At 41.5% G+C, this 17,168-nt stretch overlaps 1 protein-coding gene across 1 annotated transcript in view; it reads left to right on the top strand.

Moving 5' to 3' along the window:
• The first annotated feature begins 5,397 nt into the window (after positions 1-5,397).
• Positions 5,398-17,168, top strand: part of LOC108876582 (chemokine-like protein TAFA-3) — a 75,421-nt gene continuing 63,650 nt past the window's right edge. Inside the window, exon 1 of the mRNA XM_018666195.2 lies at positions 5,398-5,962. The gene's annotated coding sequence lies outside the window, so the exon portion shown is untranslated. The remainder of the gene's footprint in view (positions 5,963-17,168) is intronic.

Below are 17,168 nucleotides of genomic sequence, written 5' to 3'. Positions count from 1 at the left end.
AAACTGACCCCATTTTGGATGGGTACCTTTTCATATATGTGCAACACGGTTATTGATTGTAACCCACTGACTGCATTGTTTGGTGAACTTGGAAGAGAAGAAACATGACTACAAATGATTGCTAATATTGTTCCATGAATGTATACATGAGCAGCTAACATATTTACTATAACAATTTTATACAGCAAACATTGACAACATGTGTTGAATTTGTGGTTACTGCTTGCTCTGCTGAGCCAAAGTGGAAAACAAATCATGCTGCTTTAAAAGAAAGTCACTTTACAGGAACTAATAAATGTAGCTTCACCTGCATTTTTTCTAATACTCCAGGTTAAGGGTACAGTGGCAACATGACAAGCAGAGCATCACAGACATCCTTCTCTAAAGCAGCGTCCTGCAGCTATCCCCGGAGAATCTCCAGGTGCTGCCATGCCAGCTGGGAAACGTTGTCAGTTGCTCTGTCATATTGCTCTTGAGTTTGAGTTTCAACAACTGCCTACGGTGACATGCAGGCAACTACTGGCTTTCTCAAGAAACTACTTGAAAAGGAGGAATTTTCTTGCGGCTTGACCACCTATAGGGAAAGGTTAATGCAGATGCCTACTGGACAAAGGGAAGGTGTAGTTATTCCACACTAGTGACCATTCTATTTCATCTTAATGTCACTTCATTATCAGAGGTGATGCCTCTGATGAAATCAAATTTCTCAGAAAAAAACAGTTTGTATTAACAGTGGGCCCTTACTTTATCTGTTGTGTAAATACAAAATGAGTCTGTCCATATGAAAAACAGTGGTTATATTCTTTCGCTTTTAGTGCACCGATTACCATTCAGCTCACTTCCATGTACTGTAAATGACATTTAAAATGAAGGAATTACACTCAAAAGGGGATCAGTACAAGGTGTGTCCAGGATGTCTGTAATGTAATTTTAATGGAGCTAACTGTACTGTAGTTACCGATAATGAGAGTCTCAAGCAAGGCTCAACTAGCTTTCATGCTGTAAAGCAAGGCCATCAATTAACAATGAGGGCGGAGACTGGTCTTTCATGCTCGTTGTAGCTTTGAAGGAATTAGTCTGTTTGAACATTTACATCTTTGAGTGAAGGAGAGAAAGACAGAAACAGACAAGAGGAGAGTGAGTTGAGCTGGTAGGATGCACCCCGCTGCTATCTGAGATAAAGTGTTCTTTGCCGAGGGCTGTTCTGTCTTTCAACTCAACTTACAGCCTGTGATAAGTGATCTACTGTAACTTTTTTTTACACTGTAACTCATATTATTCAGAGTTCTAAGAAGCAGTACTCAAGTAAAAAAAAAAAAAAAAAAAAAAAAAAAGGCTTCTTCAGCGGTCTCAAGTTTATAAATGAGAGCAGAGTGTTCTTCATTAGGGGAACTTTTACTTTTTTAACCTTCTAGGATTTCCTGAAAAGCAGTTTGAGTGTTCACAAAGAATAATGACATAAAATTTATGATTATCCCATATTTGTCAGATCTGTCTGTAATGAGTGTCCACTCTTCATACATACTGTATGTCCCTAACATTCCCTGAGGGATGTGATTAGCTACACATAGAGTCAGTTGTTAAAAACAAAAAAGAAAAGAAAAGAGAAACTGCTTGACTGACAGACTGAAGGAGACCCACAGGAAGACAGGAGGGAGCGCAACAGCGAACTTTAGTAAGGTGGAGGATAGCAAGAACAGAGGAGCTGCCATCCAAATGGATAACACAACAAGGAACAACAACAGTGACAGCTACACCTTCCAGCTGCTGTCTTTCATATGCTAATAGTGGTATTACTGCCTGCCAATGCAACACAGAAGACAATGTGTGTGTGTGTGTGTGTGTTTTTTTTTGTGTGTGTGTTTATTCCAAATGAAGTGATGCGCTCAGCACTTTGTGCCACATGGTTGGTAATAAAAATCATCTGGCAGGGATTTGAAACATGCGCACATGTGCACATATTATATTGTGTAAAAAGTACTGGACAAGTTTTGTGACGCCAGTTAGAATATATTGTAACAGCTGGCGGCCAAGGAACATTACATTTTTTTCTTTTGGGATAAGTCTGGCGATTTTCTCTATTTTTCCTACTATCAACAAATCCCCTGAAAAGACCAAAACTAACAATTAACTAATACTAGTAATGAGTATTTCCTGTGGAGCTAAAGCCTGATATACTGTAATGTATTCCTCTGTATTTTATGCCTCCACTGTTGTCCATAAACTGTTTAAAAACAACTTAAATGAGACATGTTTCTTCATAACATTGAACATAGGCATTGCAGGTTTGAGTCAATCCTGCATGCACTGCCATGTTACCATAAATAGTCAGTAGTGTACCAAATCCAGTTAAAAATAATCTTTAAAATGTATTATACACTCTAGTTTGAGTGACGTTTGCTAAAAACTACAGTGCCCTGTTGTTTTATTAAATTACATATACTTTTTTAAAAATGAAAGTATCTGTGACTTGTTTTTAAAGATCTACATCTTTGGTAGAAACTGGTGGGATTGCACTGAGAGCCACAGACAGGCTGAGGAAGCTATAAAGTATTGAGAGACAGACTACCAGACGGCTGGTTTTGATGTTTTTGTGGGATTTGTTGACAGTAACAACATATAAAATAGCAGCCTTATCCTTTAACCCGTCAAGAAGCTCCCCCATTTTCTGTGCACAAGCCAGAAAGACAAATCCAAAATAGAGCAGTTCCTGATTTTTCAGCCCTTTTGATTCCAGTCCTGATCCTGGTCTCCCTTCAAAGGGAACTCTTAGGAGTTTAATGTGAAAACCACAACATTTTCTTTAAATTGGTGGTTCACAACTAGAAAAAATTAGAGAAACCTGGGAGACAAACAGGATAGGAAAGCAAAAAAATAACATTTAGTGTACACAAACCTATATTTTAAGAATTTTTTTGCTTTTTGATTTGTCAATAACTGGATAATATAATAATATATATAATAACCCTAGACATACTGCACCAGTGATGAGGGGTCAGAAGTAGACGTTGCTTCATTTCAACAGGTAATAAGCCAAAATGATTAGGAACCACTGGTCTAAGTGTTACCATGCTATATTTACACAGGCACAACATGGTTAAAATGTATTTGTATTTGCATTTCTTTGTTTTCTTTCTGTTGTGTATTCCCTGCTCTCACAGTTTGTCCAGGCTGAGTGAGGATTCAACTGCTCCCAGGTCAGGTAACTGCCTATTTATTTGAACAAAATAATAATAATAAAAAAAAGATTCACAATGAGGTTTGCATATCACAGCTGCCACATGGTGCATTGTCTACAATCATTAATTTCTCTGATTATACAGAGCCATGTGGCAAACTCCTCATGTCTGTAAGGATTATTTCATGGTCCAACAGAATTTGTCTCCATTTCAGTTGCTTCACTGAGCTGATTTACCATTCACTCTGGTGATTGAAGGAAGTCTATGACAGTAAATGTGATTGGATGATTTTGAGCTGCACTATAAATATGTCCACATGACCATGTATGTGCGTGTGCGCTAGCACGCGCTATGCCATGGACACACAACATCCAAGGCCATCATGTGGTCTGTAAAGCTTCTCTCTCTGGGAGTTGACTATCTATTCTGCGACAGAAATGCACCATGGTCTCTGATTGGCACATGTTAAATGCCTCGCTGTGTCACTGGGAGGCCACCAACTGGAGTGTGTGTCTGAGTGTGTGTGTGTGTGGAAATGTGTACATGTGTGGGTGAGGATGTATGTGTGCAAATGCCACAGATCCCAAAGGAATTAGGTTGATTTTTGATGGCTTCCAAGGAGCCCTGGGATCATGCATGCATGTGTGTCTCTGTTTGTTATCTTACAGTCCACATGCTGAGTATAACTGCGCTGCCAGAGAACGGCGCAGAAGACAAATCCCGTGGCTGGGTTATCCATGATTCACCCCTGTTACTTGAGAGAGAGAAAGAGAGAGAGAGAGTAAGAGAGGGGGCAATGAAGAGACAGTGACAGAGAAGGAAAATGCTTTGGTATATTAAGAAGATAATATGGAGGGATCAGAGAGTGAGAAATTAAAACACAGAGGTTGGTATAAAGTAAAAAAAAGGGAAGAGGTGCAGAGAGGAGAGAAAGGTGTTGAAGGCTTGAGAAGGAGGACAGAGAGGAGAGGAGAGATCAGTAATCTGAACTCTTTGTCAGAGTAACAGATTAGCTCACTGGGTGAAATGATATATGACTGGCACCGGGCCTCCTCACATGCACACGCGCACAATCACACCCCCCACTATGGATCAATTACCCTGTCATCCATGTGTGCAACCATACATCATCCCCTTGATTACATCTCTCACACACACACACACACACAAACACGCACAGTGGCACTTGTATGCTGACTCTTATATATATATATATATATATATATATATATATATATATACTATACACACACCACTAGAACTTCAACTGTACTTGTTTCATTGACTGTGTTTCTGTGTGTGTCTAGTGATTTTTTTTACGACTGAGTTTCTCCACCACCTTAATACGTATTACTGTCCATATGTTTCTCTTGCTGCCAGAGGGAAAACTGCACACAAACACGCACACACACATACACACACACACTACACATGCACAGTCACACACACAGTTACACCCCAGAACCAGTGGGGCTGCCTCCTCAAATGAACTGCCACTGGTCAGAGTGACTGAGTCTGGACAAAGTTATTTATGAGTAAACTTCTTTGGGCAGTTTGGGTCATTTCAGGCAGCGGAAGAGACCGAGACCGTGCTCACACACACACAACACATACACAAACACACACAGGTCAGTTTAGTCGGGCATGGTGTCGATCACCCCTCTGCTCCTGTTGGTGTAGTCTACTGGGAAATGACCATAGCTCAGCTAAAGTGAGTTCAATTTAATTTGAACTTCACACAGTCCAGAGAAAGAGAGAGAGAGAGAGAGAGAGAGAGAGAGAGAGAGAGAGAGAGACAGAGGGAGTGTGAGAGACAATATTATTTTGTCCTTCATGAAGTGACACAAACATTTCAGACTTTCCCCATGTCCACAGCTTCTAGGCCCCTGAGAGGCACTGATGACGCATCCAGAGTTGTGTGTGTGTGTGTGTGTGTGTGTGTGTCTGTTCGTGCGTGTATGTGTGTGTAGTTTGTGCTGAGGCATTAGACCATGCCTCTTCCTGTTTGTGTGCCAATCTACGCGGACAAGAGACGTCTAATATCAAGTATCCAACAGGTCTTGGCGCAGCCCATATGGTCTTAGTGTACAGTATCATTTACGTTTATTGCATGCGCCTCTCCAGGGCCAGTTGTTTTCTCGTCAGGCCGCTAGGGAGCGCTGCTCCACTTCAGAGCTGACAGCCAAGCGGCGCTCTCCATCTTCCAGACGGACAGACAGAAGCGCAACAACAGCCTTTCCCTGACTCCCTCCTCACCCCACCCCACCCCCAGACCGCATCGCACCTCTGTCCCGTCACACTGGGCTACTTTCACATCATTTCCCTAAAAGAGGATAAAGAGGAGATTATCGGTGTGACACAGAAGCCTTGATTGAGGGGGGTTTCAAGTTGGATGTTTCCTCTGTGTTGGTACGGCTCAATAAGTAAGTTTCCTGCCTCACCCGCTGCGCGAAAAGAGGAGGAGCGGAACTTTCAGGAGGACCGGAGTAGCCGAGGGTGGCACAGCGCGCTGGGTTTTTTCTTTCTTTCTTTACCCCAGGAGGTCATATCTGCCACCGTCTCCCTCTTCTCTCTCCTCTCTCTCTAACCCGGCTGCGGAGGTGGATGGTATGGTGTAACTTTTCCGCTCCAGTCGAACACCGGGCGGCCGGCGTGAGAGAGGAGCCGTTTTGTGGCACCGGAGAGGGGATGCGAGCCTCTCCTCCGTCTCGGATAGCGGAGCGGCTATGAGGAGAGAGGTCTACCTGCTGGGCTAACGGAACAAGACCACACCGCACCAACAGGTATGGATCACCGGATAGCCTTTATACCTGGGCTTGAACACCCTGTGGTGCATCCTCGAGATTTTAATACGCTTTTTCTTAACTGCATGAAAAGTGTACGTGATAAAAAAGTCATTTAGTGCCACACCTGCAAAGTGTGAGTATGATTTTATAACGGTCTACTGGTTATCTTGTCTTTGAAAAGCATTTTACGCACGGAACAGATTTCACTTCATCCATTCTATTTTAGGGAAATAGACAAGTATTAGATTTTATGAAGGCATTAGAGTTATGCAAAAAGATTGCTCGTGGTAATATCCCATCAGCCTGCTCTGGTATGGCTATGAGTTTTATTATCACAGTTGTGATTTTATAGCAAAGACAAATGATTGCGGTTGTTTCAGGTGTTGCACAGCCTATAGAGGTTTGCCTCTCTCTCTCTCTCTCTCTCTCTCTCCCTCTCTGTCTGACACGCACACATGAGCACAGGCGCGCATACACACACACACACACACACACACACACACCAGGGCAAGCAGGTCTTCGCTGTGCGTCTACAGGCATATGGCGCCGGGTTCAGTGCGCTATTTTAAGCGGAGCTGGTGTTTAGCGGTGGCAAACAGCTGTCTCACTTCTTGTTGACTGATTCTATGAACTGTGATATTTCCAGAGGTGCTAAATGACTTAATAAAGAACCTTTTACGCTCTCCCCTTTGACGTGACGCACCCACCCCTACTTATCTCACATTTAAAAATAGATGCACCCAACGGTGGTTTGTATTGTCTTTACATGACAGGGACATAACGCGCACTGATTTTGCAGATTAAACATGAGAGGACGTGTGTGTGGAGCATGTAGGGAAACTCATCACCCTGAGACCAGCGCTGGGCGTCTTCTGCGCAGCTACGTGGATCACCTGATGTTCTGTAGATGGTGATCCATATAAGATAACCTTTATTGGTGACAGTGGCAAAACAGTGCAGTGGTTTGGTTGCAGAGAGGAGGCTCTGAGGTGTTGGGGGTATTATAGTGACCACTTTTATCTCTACATATGTTAGAAGTAATAACATAACATTATCATTATTATCTTATGGCTGTTTCTGGCCTTTTCACAACTGTTTATATATCTTTGTTGGTGCACACAAGCTGGTTTGATTTAAACAAAGATGGTCAGCCCAACCGTGAATATATTTTTGACACGCTCCTGCTCCATCTGTCTCCTGTCTCCTACTCTCCTTCTGCCATCACGAGCCTCTGTGAAGAACATAGAGGAGGCGAGGCAGAGAAGCTGAGCGAGGAAGTAAGAAAATAAGAAGGAAGAGGACTGACAGTGAGGCATGATGGACAGGAGAGAGAGATGCATGGGAGGTGGCGAGCGGAGCAGCGAGGAAGATTGGATGTTGGGGTTTATGGGGAGATACGAGAATGCATTAAAAGAAACAAATGTGTGGTCACTGATTAGTTGCTCCAGAGGATGGCTCTCAAATGTATATTTAATGTGGCCACAGGCCGATGAACACCATCATGAAATGTTGCAGCATCACCAGCTCATTCAATAAATGCTTTGGTTTGCTGCTCACATCACTAATCACAGGTGCACAGATGTGGCAAAGAGGGGAGATGGATGGCAGAAATGGAGAGAAGGGAAGGGAAGAGTGAGAAATGAGGATGGAGGAGGGAAGTTCATGTGAGCAGGAGATGTGTTGTGTTTAGATTTTTATTTTTTAATGAAGCTTAAAAATGTCAGGAAACATTTGCAGCCTCCCCTCTGCGACAGGCAGCACTCCCGCTCCAATAAATAAAATACAACAGTGTAGTTCTTCTCCTCATGTGTTATTTCTCAAATATGAATTGCAGTGTTGGCTGAATCGCATTACTGCTCTCCCAAAACAAGGCAAACAACTTAACTGAAATAACGTGAGAAATGGAGAGGATGACTGGGTAAAGAGGACAGATTTGTGAGTGTTTGTGTACTTGTATCTCTATCTTTGTGAGGTTTTAGACATTGATAAGGGGACTTTTGGAAAGTGAGTTTGAGGAATGGATTTAGGATAGACTAAATTTAGGTTAAGGCTTCGGTTAGGGGCTGCACAAGTATAAAAGTACAAATGTAGTAGATTAATCAACCTGTGGGGGTGCAAATCTGTTGACACAGTCACAATGTAGGGACAACCCGGATGACAGTTTACTTTATGTTATGACTCGGTTTAAGACATTTTGTGTATATGATAATGCTTGCATCAACAAGTCCCCCAATCTGAACGACCACACAGGCCGTTTGTCCCTGCCCTCTGATGAAACCTATAGGGGTGTACCAGCAACAAACTATGGGACCTTACACAGAATACTGGTTTGACACAGGAAACAAACAGCGGCCTGCTGAATGAAGGTCCTGTGTTTTGTCAGCCCATCCACCCACCCTAACCTCCTCCCAACATGGTCTTTGTTACCTTTTATACTACTTTACCTGACTTCCTCCTTTGCTCCTGCAGCCACTAGAGGTCGCCTAGGAGCAAAACGTAACAATGGTTCTTTATAAGCTGCTTGTACAGACATCCTATTGGGTAGTAAGGTCTCATATGTGCGTATGTAGAAAAATGTGTGTTTGCTTTTTGAAAATTATTAAATTCTTTGGTGTTTTACTTCCTTATTACACATAGATTAGTGGCAAGATGACAGGAAATGAGGGATAGATGCAACAAAGATCATGGTCAACATCTCTAACCCTATGCCACAGGATATATGTAGAACTATGAATGTAATTTTGCTGGGACTGCAACTAATCATTATTTTGGTTATTGATTAATTTGCTAATTATTTTCTCAAACTGATTAATTGTTGAAAAGTGTGTAAAATGCCCACTACACTATCCCAAAGCCCAAGTCGAGTTCATCAAATGTCTTGTTTTGACCAACCAGCTGTCCAAAATCCAATAATATTGAATATATTATAAGGACAATGCTCACATTTTAACTATGAAATACTCAGAAATATAGTAAGACTTCATGTTTCCATATCCCACAACTTCTTTATGCCACTCTGTGCATCTTTAACACAGTCTCTCCTTCCCTGCATTTCTCCCACTCACTTTCTTTATCCCTCTCTTCTACCAATAAGCCCTTGGGCCATAGGAATAATGTCAAAGCTCCCATCTAGAGAGAAGACAGAGAGAGAGAGACAGATGGAAAAAAGAGAGACAAAGACGAAGAGAACAACCAGCAGAAATAAAAAGTACAGTATGTGTCCTATAAAAGGTGATCTCTTTTTCATTTGCCACCTCCTGTAGCTTTGCGTGATGAGAGGAGAATAGGAGGGAATGAAAAAGAAAGAACAAGAATGAGAAACAAGAATGAGAGAGACAGAGACCTAGACATGTGGAGCGAGGGGGGGAAAGAGAGAATGCTACAGGGGATAAATAAAAATAAATAAAAAGCATGTGTCCTATAAAAGGTGTTCTGTATTTCATTGGCCATCTCCAGTAGATGTGTGTAGTGTGCTGAGGCCCAGGGGGGACGAGTAGCCACTCTAAATGTGTGTAACCCACATAAAGAAATTGTTTCTGGGAGATCGGGCCCCGTAAATTCATTCCTAGCCGCCAGCCCTGTTCTTATCCCACCTCCCAAAGGTGAGCTATAACATCCAAACACATATATTTTTTAGATTCTCGCTCTTGCTACACACACACACACACACACACACACACACACACACACACACACACAGACCCATACTTTTTCCACCAAACACGCACATATAGAGACACCTTCCCTCCCCCACAGACACACATCTTTCAGCAGATCCTCACTTCATCTGTATGCAATTTTTGCTCAGGATGCACACAGACATATACACACATATAGACACACACTTTTTTTCCCCTTTTTTTTTGAAAATACACATTCCCACAAACATGCATGGCTTTGCTCCCGAATGGCTTGTGTGGGACAGTAACGGTGACAGCTACAAAAACATCGGTACCTGCTGTGGAACAGAAACAGCAGCAGAGAGAAACAGCGGCAGGTGCTGCGCTCGCAGCTCCAGGATTACCTTAGCCTGAACAAACTCCATTACTGCCTCTATTACCCAGGTATACACAGCCCAGGAAAAAGCACTTTGCAGAACTGCTGTTTACCCAGCACCTCTGTGCCCCACACACTGTTTCCCTTGACTACAGAGCAAGGAAGGGGTGAAGACCAGACAGAGAGGAGAGAAGAGAGAGTTGCATGCAGGGAAAACATGAAGTCTATCTGTCAGTAAGTCTCCTTCTCTCAGCTAGGGCAGTATGTAGTGCAGAAGCAATTACTTGGTTAATTCAGTACTTAAATGAGAGAAAATTACTTATCAATCAGTTAGTCAATTGATTGTTGAACAGTTAACAGCTACATTTAAATATAACTTTCTTGGATTTCGGACCAATTGTCAGACATTTTGCAATTTTTAGATATTTTGTAGACAAATAATTAACAAGTATAAAATAATAAGTTAAATCAATAACCAATGTAATCTGTGGTTGCAGTCATAAGTAAGTAGAGATACCAAACTCCTGCCGGTCGCTGCCATATTGTATAAATTTGAACATATCTGGGATTCATTTTCACTGTTGAATGAGACATTTTAAGGCATCACATTGAACTCTGAAACAGCAATTCCAACTACTCTGACAACAGAGTAATCAGTCAGGTCATTTATCAAACTGAAATGCAAAAATGTTCTGATTTCCACCTCTAAAATGTGAAGATTTTCTGTATAATAGCTAATGGAATAACAAGCAGTTTTTTAGACTAAACGTTAACCAATCCACCAAAAAAACAATCGAAAGATGAATAAATAACTAGAGACTGCCATGTTGTACTCATTCAGTTCATCATGTTGAACTCTGTCATTTTGTGATAGCCGTTTCTCATTATTTTTGACATTTTGTGTACTAAGTTATTAATCGATGCACTGAAAATAATAAGCGATATGTAATAGATAATGATAATCGTTCATTGCAGAGACGGACAGAGAAGACAAACATGACAGGGGAATACTGTGAGGCATTGCTTTCCTTTGACTAATGAGGGTATGTGATAGGGCAACGGTGAGTGATGCTCTGTGAGTGTGTAAGTGTGTGTGTGTTTATGAGTCTTTTCCAAGGCTGTATATGCAATTGCAGCGCCAGCAATACAATGCTGAAAGGCTTGTGCAAAACAGCCTAAGTGGATGTGCAGAAGGTTAATAAGGGAGAGAATGAGCAATAGTATGAGTGAGTGCGTGATTCTCTTTGTGAAAACGCATCATAAGAGAGCGTGTGTGTGTGTGTTTATGTCTGGGGTGAGTGATGAACTGCCATGTATTTGAGTTGAAAGCCATCCATCACCCTCATCAGTGACTCTGGGGTCCTGTCGTTACATGTCTCCCTTCATTTACACTGTTAATGGCCATCTCTCTTGACCAAACTCTCTGTTGTGCTGTCTCACCGTGTGTCTGAGGGCCATCGCATCACTGTTAAAATGCACTTCAGTCAGCGAGTGAAGGCTGTAATGTTCAGTGCAGATTCTGGCTGTCTTTAGTTTGTTCAGTCTGCTGCTAGCTCAAGCTGTTAGCTTTAGTTCAGTACAAAACCAGAGCTATACTTATGCTGCGAACAAGTTAATAACTCCGCAGCCAGCTATCTGCAAGAGAGTGATCACATAATGAATATTTCTGTGGTTTTTGGTATCTTTTATTCAGCTTTTAACTGGGAAGTAATGTACAATGAATCACGTCTGTGCTCTCAGTCATCAGTGAGCAGTAATGGGCAGTAACACATTACAGCAATGTGATTACTTTTGTCTGCAATGAGTTGTGTAAGGGATTCATTCATTCAGTAATTACATTATAGTTACTAACCCCAGTACTGCTCTGTAACTTTTGTGACTTCTAGCTGTCCTATCAGGAGCTACACTGACAATTGGTTGATACTAAACAAGGAGAAATATAATTCTAGCAATTCCAAAGTTGTCTTATTCACATGCTGTGTGTTCTTATCCTAGCTAACGTTAGCTAGTTTGGCTGAAATTGGAGGGTGAGTGACCTGCCCAGCTGAGTTTGGAGGGACAGTCACTGATGCTAAGCTATAGCTGCTGGATGGTCTGCAAATCTCTCCATATTTTAGAGCTGCCTCTTTGTTAAACCACAATGTTATGTTTTTAGTCTCTTAAATGTGTTAAATACAAACAATGCAACTTGTGTGTGTGTGTGGAGGATTTTGAGTTTTTTAAAGGCTCATCCGACAGAGGCAAGTAACAAAAGTAAAGTAAGGAGTAATATAATAAAAGAACACAACAACAAAAGAAAACAATTCGTTAAAAACTTAAAGAATAGAAAAAGAATATACAGTAAGAAACACAGCCTATTAATTTAACGTAATGGTAACAGTAAAACCATAAACTACACTGAGCTCATTTAAATGATCTCTCTCTCTCTCTTTCATACAGAGGCAAGAAGATGAAAGCACAAAAGTTATTCAGCCATAAAACCACCTATACACTTGCCCCTTATTATTCTGAAATAAAAGAAGAATTCCCCTACAAAGCCAGCTTCATATGTCCAGAAATACCCCACCACACAAATGAAGATAAACTTAATCCTGCCTGTAAATTAAATAAATGTAATGGACAGTCCTGTTTAAAGTTTGTCTTCTTCAGTAAAACATAATTACTCAATAACATGTTATATAGCTTTGCCAGTAATTTAACTTTACTATTCATGCCAATAAAGCATGAAGAGCTGTAACAATTAGTTGATGAATTGATTAATCATTTAGTTGTTTGAAAATTAGTTATGGACTATTTTCATAATTGATTAATCAGTTTTCAAGCAGAACAGCCAAACATGATGGGTTCAGCTCCCTGGGTGGTAGAATATGCTGCATTTCCTTGTTTTAACATTATAACATTGAATATATTTGGGTTTCACGTCACGTCACCTTGGGCTGTAAGAAATTGTAACGGACATTTTTAACAGGTTTCTGACACTTTGTGAGTGATTAGTCTGATTAATGAAAATAATCTTTAGTTGCAGCCACACCAACATATTCCAGCAATGCTGTGTGTTCTCTAACCTCTGTTCACGACTACATACAGATGCAGGCTGAATGCAAATGTGTGCCTAAATGTGTTTGCCCAGACTTTTGTGCTTTTCTACCTTTTCTCCCCACCCTCTACCCTAAATATCAATAAATAGCATAGGGTTACTGTGTAAATCCATGTTTTTCTTTGACTGCAAAGCAGATAATTTAACTTGTGAGCAGTTATTTGACTGACATCAGTTTTGTGTTGCAGAACTGTAAAACCTGCAGGTTCACTGAGGTACAACAGATAATATTTCAGGAATATTAGATTGTGGTGGATGCTGCAATACCAAGGTGGCTAACTTCATGGGATGCAGGTGAACTACCGTCGCTGTTGTAGTAGCCAACCTGCTCTGACATGTTGCAACTTATTGAGAAAGCAATTTGTGTTGTTGACTTTGGCACAGCTACGGCTTCTGCTAATGAGCCGTATCACTTTCAGCAGCAGTTATAAACGGACCAACACCGACACTGTAGCTTCGATGGCATCAGAGCTGACTCATTATGGCTGACGGCAAAGAGGAGCTGTTAGCCAGAAGTCAGAGCCACACAACACATACAATCCTCCGGCTCCGGCAGCTTTCCTCATCAACAACAACTAGACAGCAATCACTGCGGCCATTAGGCCAGCATAATTAGGTCTGGCCTTGTGTGTGTGTGTGTCCTATCTCTGCTCTCCTGAGGCATGTTTGTGTGATTCTTGCCTTGGTCATTCCTTCGGCGATGATGAGGAGTAAGGAGAGGTAGGGAGCAAATGACGTCCCAAAGGCTGTGACATGGAAACCTCAGAGACACTGATGAACTGAGCCATTGTTGACAGAGTATAATGATGGCAGTAAACTCACTCACTCACTCTGTCTTTTCTTTCCTTTAATAATTTCTACTCCCCTCTTTTTTTGCCTGTGTGTAGCTCTGGGCCTGTCCTACTGGCTGCCTGTGTTTGTCTGTGTATGCCCTTTTATCTCAAAGTCTTTGATTATGTTCTTATAAGTGGAACAACTAGCTATTTTATGACTGCCTCATTAGGTTGTCAGGCAAGCCCACAGCACATGCAATTATATCTAATTATGCAATTATGAATTCAGTATGAAGCTTTATATACTGTGGATTGGTATGTTTGAGCTGTGGCTCATACACGGCAGTAATTACTGCAGTTTTGTGGGTGGTTGTGGTGTGTGTGAAGCTCTCTAACGATGGTGATAATTAAGATGATAGAGAAATATACATGCGCGGGCACACACACGTTTTAATATTCAGTGTCAACATATCAACCCACAGAGGGTGGTGAATTTTTCCTGGATGAGGTATCACACTAACAATGCTGTAGAGCTGTCACTTTTTATTCAAATTTGTCAGAACATGGCAAAAATAAATATTCAAACTGATAACCTGCTCAAATTAAAAATGTACAGTGTATAAACACATCAGACCGTTTAAAGTAGTTTCCCTTGTGGTCCAGCAGCTAAACTAAGCTAATCTGTGAAAAGAGACACAAGTGAGCAAAGATGTGCTAACAAATTTAAACACCTCAATTCAACATAAATATTGAATGTAATCCCTGTTTTTCATAAACTAAGTAAAAATATTTAAGATACTACTTTTTGCTTAGAGTCTACTGTTTCTTTTTCAGCGATGCAATTATGCAATAGTGCATATAAATGGTGGTAGCAGCCTACAGTAACCCTGTCTTGCCATCTTGCTGTTGGCTGCTTCCTTTTAGTCACCTTGGTGCCACCTGTTGGACCAGTGGAGCCGGCAATGGCCGATTGTGGTAATGTATAGTCGAGTCAATTTTATCTATATAGTGCCAAATCATAACAGAAGTTATCTCAGTCACTTTTCATATAGAGCAGGTCTAGACTGTACAGACAGACACTTGGTGACAGTGGTGAGGAAAAACTCCCTTTACAGGCAGAACTGGGCTCTGGGTGGGCGGCCATTTGGGTTAGGGTGTACCCTATGAGGCTACTGTACTATGACTAGCTGTAAAGACAAAAAAATCGAATAAGTTCAAAGCACAGGTACTGCAGTGTGTTCCCCTCCTACCATCCATCCATCCATCCATTAGCTATACCACTTATCCTAAAGGTTCACGTGGGGCTGGAGCCAATCCCAGCTGACACTGGGCGAGAGGCGGGGAACACCCTGGACAGGTCGACAGTCTAGCCCCCCGCATACCAATACTACAAATATTACACCTAACATAATACTGTGTTTCCTCACAGAGTGGAAAAGAAAGGCTAAAAGTCTGTTTGTCAAGCAATAAGCTAGAATTATTGATAATGTGAGAAATGCAAACAGCAACAGCTTCCCTTGTGTGAGGGCTTGACTGGCTACTCTGTAAAATCTCTCCTGAATCTCACTGTTTTATTGGTTTTAGGAGGCTATTTTCGGTGCTATGCTGTTCACTCATAGTAGACGGGGGTGGGATCAGGAGGAATCTAGTGTGTGTTTCATGGCTGGGATGGTGCCCGTTAGGAAGGAGAACACAAAATGACTTAATTTAATGCTGTTTAATTGCACTTGAAGTAATGTCAACATGCTTGAAAAGTAAAACCTAATGTTTAAAAACAATTTATCAAGCTCTGAATTAAGCTTTGTGACTGGTGAGGTGCCACACTTGTACCCTCCATTGGCTAACGCTGCATTTTCAGAAACACACTGTACCGCACGTCATGCTCTTTTAGTTCCTGAGAAATTTGTCAGTTTGGCTTCAACCATAAATGACACAGCCTGCTCTGGTTAAGAGGGAACACCTTGTTAAGAAGCTTGAGAGCGAAGGGCTGGTTCTCCTAATCCGTACGCCTCAACCCTCCAACAGAGCCAGAGCATTTCTGTTTTTCTACAAGACATGCTTCACACCAGCACTTCAATAGATGAGATAAAAAATAAATAAATAAAAAAAAAACACACACACAGTGGAAGAGGGGAATGAGCTACAGTAGGTGGTGCGCTTCAGTGTGTCATGTTTCTCTACAGATCCTATTGAGGAAAGCAGGCGAGGCTGCTAGGCTCCCAGTGTGTGTGCGAGACAGGGCTGACAGTAATACAAGCAGCATCTGGCACCCCCTCCCAGGGATCACATCCTTAAGACGGTTTCTCTTACTAATCCCTTCCTAATATGACTAATATTATGACACTGCCATTAGCCACAGCACTCGGAGGGCACACACAAGGAGAAGACTATAGCCATGCACATGTGCGTGTGCCGTTTGAATCGGTTTTAAGTACTAATCTGCAACATTTTCATATAAATTAACATGCTTTAATGCTCTGTTCCCAAACAACAGTGGCCTACTGCAGCTTCTACAGTTGCTATTTGTCATCCTAAGCATCCGGTGCTGGTTTGGTCATTTCTGGAGAAAACCATTTGGTGGACAGATAACAATGCCCTTTATATTTCCGCCAGCAGCCACAGTTGTTCATTACAGGAACTTGTTGCTAAGCCAGACTTGGTGTAAGCCCCCAGTGTCAGTGCCTACAGAAAACGAGACTTAATCAACAAATGGCGAGGAAGAAAAAGTGGCTGCAAAAACATTCCATCTACTGTAGGAAATGGGAACATGAGCAGTGCAGAGTCCACTTGGATGATGTTATATGAAAAAATAACCACTCCAAGATCATTTAGAAGCGCAGCGTTTTTAAGTGTTTACATTTTTGTAGGATTAAAGTCAGGAAATGTCTTACATGTTTGTAGATAACAAATCATTCTTTCAGTTCCAGCTTGGATAAGAGTCGAGCTCTGTGTGAAGAGACACAGAGAGAGAGGCTCTGAATGCAGAACAAGAATTCTAATTTTAAAGCCATGAATTACCAAAAGACTGCTTTCAATTTGATTGAATCCAACTTTATTAGCATTCCGCCTGCCTTTATGTGATGAGGCTGAGTCGGCCTTGTGTCCTCTCCCAGGCTGCAGCTGTGGCAGAGAGGAGCACAAAGAGGAGCTTAATTTGTGATGCCGATGGCTTTAGGGCTTTCGGTCACAAGGAATTACATTGTCAATTATTTTAGTCAATATGTTTTTTATGCATTTTCTCCCCTTATCTCACATTAAAATGCTTTGGACTAAGCATGTCTGTCATATTGTGTAAAAATGAGACAGCAGCAAAGTTCAGTTTTTATTTCCAATATTC

Source organism: Lates calcarifer, linkage group LG6 (genome assembly GCF_001640805.2).
Source record: "Lates calcarifer isolate ASB-BC8 linkage group LG6, TLL_Latcal_v3, whole genome shotgun sequence".
Classification (NCBI taxonomy): domain Eukaryota; kingdom Metazoa; phylum Chordata; class Actinopteri; family Centropomidae; genus Lates; species Lates calcarifer.
The sequence above is the reverse complement of the archived record's forward strand: the minus strand, read 5'-3'. Positions and strand labels throughout refer to the sequence as shown.